Here is an 8848-nt window from a genome sequence, read left to right as displayed (position 1 = left end):
AGGTGGAGGAGAGCCTGAAAGCTCACTCCCACTAACAGTGTTCCATAATGTTCTATTTTATTGTTGTCAAGGGACTTATTGCACCATTGCTATCTTTGGCCTTTATGTGTTTGTTCTTTCTCTTGCCTCCTTCCTCTTGATTCACTAAAAGCAAGTCAACAAAAGCACAATTGGCTGCAAGCTGTTCATAACCTGAGTATATTAGGAGCCAGAAATATCTGCCATATAGTCACACGTGAAATGTGTTCTTTGGGTGAATTATCAACATATAACTCAGAGAAAAATGTTTTAATCATGAACACTATTTGGAAATTGTAACCCTACTTAATTCTTCTTGGTCATTAGTATGAGTTATGAGTATTTCCTATAATAATATATATCTTATATTATGAATTAATTTATGTTGTTTATCTTTCATACTCACTAATCCTTCAGTCAAAAGCCAAGATAAAATGAAAATGAACTGTAATTGTGTTGCTATTACAAACTGGCTAAAGCAAATATCACCATGGGGAGAGATTTATGTACCTGCATCTGCTGAGGGCCTCATATCCCAGTAGATATTATCACATACCACACAAAAGGGCTAGTTCGAATCTTTCTTTTTTACAGCCACTAATAATATTATGCAGATACCCTCCCTGTGGCCTCATCTAATTCTATCCCCAAGGCCCTACTTCTAAATGTCATTAACACAGCAATTGCGGGAAACTTCTAAAAACATATTTAATCCACAATATCATTAATATGCTGAAGAGGTGATTTACGGGCTAATATTTACTGATCTCATTTCTGGCAAAGTAGTCCATAACTGTGTTTATATGTAGAAAAATTGTCCATTTGTTTAAAATAGGAACCAATGTCTTATGGCCTCATTAACTGAAACAGTTTGGACAAATGAGGTCCTTGTTATTTAATCAAATGTTAGTCTGGATATTGCTCTGAAGATACTTTATAGATATGATTAACATTGCATCTTCTGCCAGCTTAAAGAAACTTATTGAGTTGGTTTAGGGTAAACATGTATCAAACTTCTTTTTTAGATAATTCTCTTGATGACATTTAGTGGGAGGGTCTTATTTCCTATGAATAAAAACAATGGGGGTCCACGAAAATAGGTTTGAAACTTCAACAAATGCCAGTTGTAAGTGTATGTATGCTTCAGTTATTCACTGCTGTAATACATCTTTGGCTCATGTCCTTGTACTCGTATATTGCATAATCTCTACACTATCACAGATGAGCAAACGCACTGAATATTTCATCCAAATCACAGCAGACATAGGCAGGTACCTGACTTTGTGAGAAATGCTTCAGAAAGATGGTGAGAGTCTGAGGCTCTCTTCTTTGTAGCTACAATTTAGGTATTCATAATTTTGAGTTAGAAAGAGAAATAGATGGTAAATCCAACACACAATTTTGACTTGACAGTGTAACCATTCCAGTAAATTCATATAGCAGGAAGAAAGGGTGGAAGAAGGGCCACATAGCAGAAACTCATTAAGAAACTATACCGAATAATAAGTCCCATAAGAGAGGCTTAAAATCTTTATGAAGTGCAATAGTGTTGAGCTCATGAAGAAAAGGAGATGGAAAAAGTGTAAGATCTGAGAAACAGAAGTTTTCTATGAAATTGGGTCTCCGAGAAATGTCAGAGAAGCTATACTCATGAAGTTGAATCAACATGACTCCCTAAACAAGACTTGAAAACTATGACATGAATGGATGGGCTAGTGTGGGACTCAGGGAACCTAACAGGGCCTCAACAGTAGGCAAAGAACTTCAGGCAACTAAGGAATGCTGAGAGTAGGGGAACCTACTCTGAGCAGTAGGACACCAGTGGGTTATCCAATTCCAAGTGATCAGTCCTGAAATCATACATATATAAGTCACATGCTATGACTGAGCAGGCTCTATTTGTGTATTTAAATATTTATCATGCAAACTTATGTATATATGTATATTATATATAAATTTAATATGTATGAAAATATATAACAATATGTTTTTATATATTTTATAATATGTTTATTTTATATATTATATAATTATTATATATAATTGTATAGCATAGTTGCTTTTATTACATATTATTAATGTATACTATATATAAAAATTAGTGGCCATAAATTTTAGAAAGAATTGAGGGATATAAGAGAAGTTAGAGGAAAGAATGGGAAGAGAGAAATGATGTAATTATATCCTAATTACAGAAGCAAAATAAAATAATCTAAAAACCTTCTTTCACCTAACCTCTTCCATGCTTAGCCCCTGTCCTTTACAACAAACATGCTTAGCACAAGTATATAAGAAGCCCACATCCCAGGACACACATTTTAACTGCCAAGAGACAAGGTTACCATTGTGCTTGTTCTTCCTGAAATGGAGTCTGGCCTTCAACTCCTAAGATCATGCTATACTCCTGACTCAATCTAAGTATCTAAGAATATGAGCATGCAACACCCACCTCAGTTTGGAAATGCTTTTAAAATGGGAAAACTACTTAGTAAGATTCATGGACTTGCGAACGGAAGTTTGGATCATTTATTATCTCTTATTAGAGATCCTTATTTCTTAAATAAATTCCTTCCCTCTGAATTCAGACACATCTTTAAAATAAGCATAATATTTATATAGGTTATTATTTAATTTATATATCTCATCTTTCATTTTTTAGATGTATGTATGTATAAGTGTGTTTTCATGCTTGCCCACAATTGCATGTGAGTAGTCATAGATGTATGTTCATACAGGTGGAGGCCAGAATTGGGTATAGGACATCTTTCTTTTTAACATTCCATATTTTTTCAAATAATTAAAACTTTGTTGTAAAGAACCAGCAAAAAGAACATTATGTTGTTACAGGCCCAAATCTGTACATCTCAATGAACTACACAGGTAGGACAGTCATTCTGACACTGCAGATTCATGGTATATTTTACTTGTTCACTATCAACTATATTTTTATACTTTATACCACAAAAAAATGAAAAATCACTGACTGAGTTAGAATTAGGCAATTAGTTTTATGTATTTTCTATTGATTATGTCTATTACCTGGATTTCATCTTTCCTTAACCCCTAACATTTAGCCTTTCTTGTTTTACTTTCTACACGGTATATTGTGCCTGCATATACATTTTACACACACACACACACTTTTATTTATTTACATATATTAGGCTAGTATTCAAATATGAATCCATGATGTTTTTTTCTTTCTGAGATTTTTATGGTCTTGCTTAACATTATGAAGCCTAAGTACATCTACTATCATGTTATTTCGTGGTTTTATTTTGCTTTAAACTGCAATAGCATCCCATTTCATACATGTACTAGATTGTCATTACCTATCCATGGTGGTAGGTATGGAGTTCACTACATTCATGCCTAGGAAATCAACTGGGTCACATGGTAGGTTTTTGAGGAATGTTCAAATTGATTTCTAGAATTGCTCAATCAACTTCCACTCTCACCAGAAGTAAATAACGGTTTCTCTTGTTTGACCTCATCTCCAATATTTTCTGTCAGATTTCTTGCCATTCTGACTGTGGTGAGGTGGTGTCTCATAGTAGCTTTAATTTGCATTTTCCTAGTGGTTAGAAATATTGAACATATTTTTTAAAAAGTTGTTAGACATTTTAGTTTAAAAAACTGTCTATTCAATTCACTAACCCATTTATTGATTGGTAATTTTATTTTCTCAATACATACTTTCTACAGTTCTTTGTAAGTAAGTTCTGGCTATCCTGTCTGAAACTTAGCTGCTTAAGATTTTCTTCCATTCTGAGGGCTGTGTGCTTTGTTGGTAGTTACCATCACTGTGCAGAATGTTTTAGTTCATGTGGTCTCATCTGTTGAAAGTTGGGGCTGGTTCATATGCTATTGGTAATCCATTCAGAAATTTTTTACCTATACCAGGATCTTGAAGAATGTTTTTAAAGCATTTTTTCTAGAAACTTCAAGGTTTAAGGTTTTAAATTAATATCTTTAATCCATTTTGAATAGCTTCTTAAACAAGATGGAAGATAGAAATCTAATTTTATTCTTCTGTAGGTAGAGATCCAGGTTTGCCTGCATCTTTTGTTGAATTGGCTTTTCTTTTCAATGTAAGCTTTGTCATCTTTGTTGAAAATTAAGTAGGTATAGCTTCATCATTATAGCTCTATGGCTTCGAGTCAAGTCCTTTGATTTTCCTGCCAATATATATGTTTTTACTGCTGGTAAAAAGCTGTCTTTATCACTGTAGCTTTGTCATGTAGCTTCACGTCAAGTACTATAATGTTTCTGTTGTAGTTGCTCCTAAAGATTGCTTTGGCAGTTTGTGGTCTTTTCTAATTCCAAATAAATTCTTATATTGTTTTTTGTTTTTCTCTAAACTTGTGATATATCTTCATTGCTCCTGCATTGAATCTCTAGATTAATTTGGGTAGGCTAGCTGTTTTCTCAGTATTAATTCCTAGAAGCCAGAAACATAGAGGTTCTTCAATATTTTTAATATCTTCAACTTTTTACTGTAGAAGTCTTGCTCTTTGGTTAGTTACATTCCCTATCCATGTTTTATTTTGGGGGGGAGTGAAGAATTTTGATTGTATAATTTTCCTATTTTACTACGCACACACAAAGACACATACGCATTACTGATTTTTAAAATATTGACTCTGTGTCCCATAACATTACTGTATATGTTAATCATATCTATGGATTTCTAGTAGATTTTATACAATCTTTTATGTAAATAATAACATCTTTTTAAAATAGGAGTAAGTTGATTTCTTTCTTTCCTATTTTTATCGCTTTTATGTAGTTTTCTCATCTAATTTCTATAGCTAAAATTTTTAGTACTTTCTCAAATAAAAGAGCAATATATGGGAATCCTTTTTTCCTTCCTGATTTCAGAGGAAATAATATAGGCTTGTTTCAGGTTAATGGATTCTTGGTTAAAAGTTTGTTGCATATCATCTCTATTATTTTAAGGTTAATACCATATGTTCTAGATATCTCTTGAACTTTTATCATGAAGATATGTTAAACTTTGTCAAGTGCCTTTTTAGTATAAATTGAAATGATTGTGGGATTTATGCTCTTAAATTTATTTAGGTGTATTAAATTTATTGGTTCAAGTATGTTGAAGCAACTTTGCCTTCATGGTATGAATTATACTTGGTTATAATATATAATCTTACTAATGTGCTCTTGAATTTGATTTGAAATTATTTGGTAAAGAATCTTTCTAACTATGTTTATCAAATAAATTGTCAGGTTTTCTTTGTTACTTTCTGTGGTCATTTTATTGTTGTATATTTAACTGGTTTTTATATCAAAAATACTGTTTTAATAAGACTAATTTGGTAGTGTTCTTCCCTTATGACCTGTTAAGAATTATGAGATCTTCCCTGGATTCATATGTTTTATGTTCTTTCTGGGCTTTTCTGTGATGCTTTTGTTTATAGCCTTGATCTCATTACTTCTAATGGTTCTATTTAAGCTATTTATGTCTTCTGGGTATAATTTTGGTAGATGGTAAACATTTAGAAATTCTTTAATTTCTTCCCAGTTACTCAGCTATTTAAAACACATATTCTCATGGTATTAATGGTGTATATTTGACTGAAATCTGTTCTAATGACACCTTTGTAATCTCTAATTTTGTTAATTTGTGTCTTCTTTTTATTTTTGTCAGATTTGTCAATATTTTGTCAATCTTACTTTTTAGAAGAACAAACTCAGGTTGGTATTGTGTATAGTGTGGTTTTTTTTTTTTACTCTGTTTCTTCATTTTTTCCCCTTAATTTTACTATTACTTGTCATCTACTACTGGAGAATTGGCTGCTCTTTTTATCAAAGCCTTAAGGTCCATTATTAGGATATTTATTTGATATCTCTTAGACTGTTCAATGTGAGCAGTTCTTTCATCTTAGAACAGATTTTATGTTCAAGAGGTTCTGAGAAGTTAAGTTTCATTATTGTTTGTTTCTAGGAATTTTTAAATTTCTTCTATTTCTTTTTCTCTTCCTTCCTTCTTTTCGTTCTTCCATTCTTTCCTCTCTCCCTCCCTTCTTCCCTCTCTCTCCCTTTCTTCCTTTCTCCCTTTCTCTCTCTCTCTCTCTCTCTCTCTCTCTCTCTCTCTCTTTCTTTCTTTCTTTCTTTCTTTCCAGTTTCAGCTCCTTCTTGGACATGTTAACAAAAGAAAAGCAGTTTAGTCAAAAAGACAAATACCGTGTCATCATCTGACTCCTCAGATTCTTCCTTCTTCACTTCCACTGTGTTCTGGTCAACTGGGGCAGCATCCATGGATTGTGCAGGAACCACAGCAGGCACCACCTTAGCTACTGAGGGTGGTCCACCAACCACACATTGCAGATGAGGCTCCCAATGTTGAGTTTGATCAGGACACTTGCAAAAAAGCCAAGCCAGAAAGGTTCCACATTGACATCAATTGCTTTCATGAGGGCGTTAATCTTATCCTCTATGACAGTCATCTTATAACCATCATGCAGGATAAGGGTAGAGTAGATGCAGGAAATCTCAGAGACAGAGGCCATGTTGTGGATTGCCAGCATGGTACTAGTCACCCAATGAAGGGAGAGTTTAACCCCAATGTGGCCTTAGCTTCCTCAGAAGGACCAAGCACCTTGGTGCCAACTGAGGAAAGGCTCATGATATTGTAAATGACCCTACTGTTCTTTTGAAAATATATCTTTTAGTTGACAACTATTTTTGTAGTTTCTATACTTTCTCTATTGTTGACTTTTAGATTGATGACATTGTGTTCTTATAGGACACAAGGAATCATCTCCGTTGTTAAAAGTATTTTTTAAGACTTGATTTGTATCCTGTGATATGACATATTTTGTAGAGGGGTACATGTACAAATGAGAAAGTGGGTATTCTCTGCCTTTGTAGTAGATTGTCTACATATATATGTCAGGTCAAGTTAATTTTTAGCTCAGAAATTTTTTATGTGTATATAGTTTAGAAGAACATGAGAGTGGGTTGTTGAAGACTTTAAATGTGAAAGTGAAGTACTGACATCTCCCACTCTTGCTGTTTCAGGAACTATGTGGCATTTTATGCATTTCTGTGTTTGTTTTATGAAACTGGGGGCTCCAATATTCAAGGCATAAATTTTTGTAATTCTTTCATCTTCTAGATTAGTTGTCCCTCCTATTACTAATCTCTTCTAATTAGTTTTCGTTTGAAATCTGCCTTGTTTGGTGTCAGGAGAACTGCACCTATTTCTTCATATTTTTGATTTCCTTGACAGTTTTTCAAACTTTTGTTATTAAGATTTTGGTATCTTTGCTGCCTACATGAGCTTCTTGGAGGGATCATATGTTTGGTTCTTGATTTTTAATCTGGTCTATTAATCTCTCTTATTTTAGTGATGAGTTGAGACCATTTAAATTTAAGTTTGTTACAGAGAGGAGAATTCTGTTTCACATGGATTGTTAGGTGATGATCTTTTTAGATGTGTAACTGGTATTTCTCTTCCTTCACCTCTGCAAGTTCAGAGGGCTTATGAATTTCTGTCTCGGACATGTTTTTGTATTTCCCATGTCCAGTTTGCTTTTGTATTGAAATGCATTTATTTCTCCATCATTGTTGAAAGATAGTACTCTTGGTTCGTTGTTATTAAATTTAAAAGCTTGAGATATTTTGTCCCATATTCTTCTGGATTTTATGAATGCTAAAATTCATAAAATAATTTTAAATTAATTCATAATTTAATATTTAGGGATAATTTTGATATCCATGCCTTTGAGCTGAGTGGATATTTTGCTGCTTTTAGTTTATTTCTTTGCTTTGTACTTTTGATATCCTGACTAAAATGTGAAATTTCTGATTTGGTCATGTTTATTGAGCATTCTATATACTTTTATGTTTGGATGCCTACTGCTTTCTATAAATTTGGAGAGTTTTCTGCAATAATTTTACTTATCTGTTTATTCTGTCCAAATTTATCCCTAGTCTTTCTTCTAAACCACCAATTCTCAGGTTTTGAAAATGTATCCTCATCTTTTAATGATTGTCTTTTGAGTACATCTCACAATTCCTTGGAATACAACTGATTTTCCAATTTTTCCTTATACGTGTTTGTTTGCTTTGTTGTCTCAACTTTGGTCTTCATCCTTGAAATCATTCCTTAACCTCAGCGATTCTCACCTATGAGATGCATCCTGTTTGGAGGTTGCATAGCAGATATTTACGTTATGATTCATAATAGCAGCAAACTTATAGTTATGAAAAAGCAATAAAATAATTTATGGTTGATTGTCACTCCACCATGAGGAATTATATTAAAGAGTTGCAACATTAGGAAGATTGAGAACCACTGTTCTACATGATCTTCTCTGTTAATGATGCTGACTTTTGAGGATTTAAATTGATTGGTTATCTGTATTTCATATATTTCTGTTTTATTACTACTCAAAGTTTCAATATCCTTAATAAATATTTTCTCAATACTTCAGATCTGAGAATCCAGTTTACTAACTGATGCATTCACTTTGGAGACTGTTTTGTCAATGTATTGGATAGATTTCTTTCACTCATGCATGTTTGTTTAAATCTTTTGTATAGTTATTGATTTCATTTAAAAGTAAATACTTGAATTAGTTCTCAGTTATTTAAGCTTTGTTTGTAGCTTTAGATTCCTTACTAAGTTGGTTGGTCCTTGATGGTCAACATGTCATATTTTTATGCTTCTTTATTTTGTTTTATGCATCTCCTGGAGTGGCTTTTCCTTTTGGTTTCAATCTCCCGTGTTTTCAGTCTTTAGGGATATTTTGTTTTCTGTGACTCTTCTTAAAGGGATATCTGCATGCAATTCAACTATTTAAACTAT

The 8848-nt window shown here is 32.9% G+C and overlaps 1 pseudogene; it reads right to left on the bottom strand.

The window, feature by feature from the left end:
- Positions 1–6180: 6180 nt before the first annotated feature.
- On the bottom strand, positions 6181–6545 carry LOC114618080 (annotated as a pseudogene).
- Positions 6546–8848: the final 2303 nt, after the last annotated feature.

The sequence above is a fragment of the Grammomys surdaster genome, unplaced genomic scaffold (genome assembly GCF_004785775.1).
Source record: "Grammomys surdaster isolate TR1022 unplaced genomic scaffold, NIH_TR_1.0 140, whole genome shotgun sequence".
Lineage (NCBI taxonomy): Eukaryota > Metazoa > Chordata > Mammalia > Rodentia > Muridae > Grammomys > Grammomys surdaster.
This window is presented reverse-complemented; position numbering and strand designations above follow the sequence as displayed.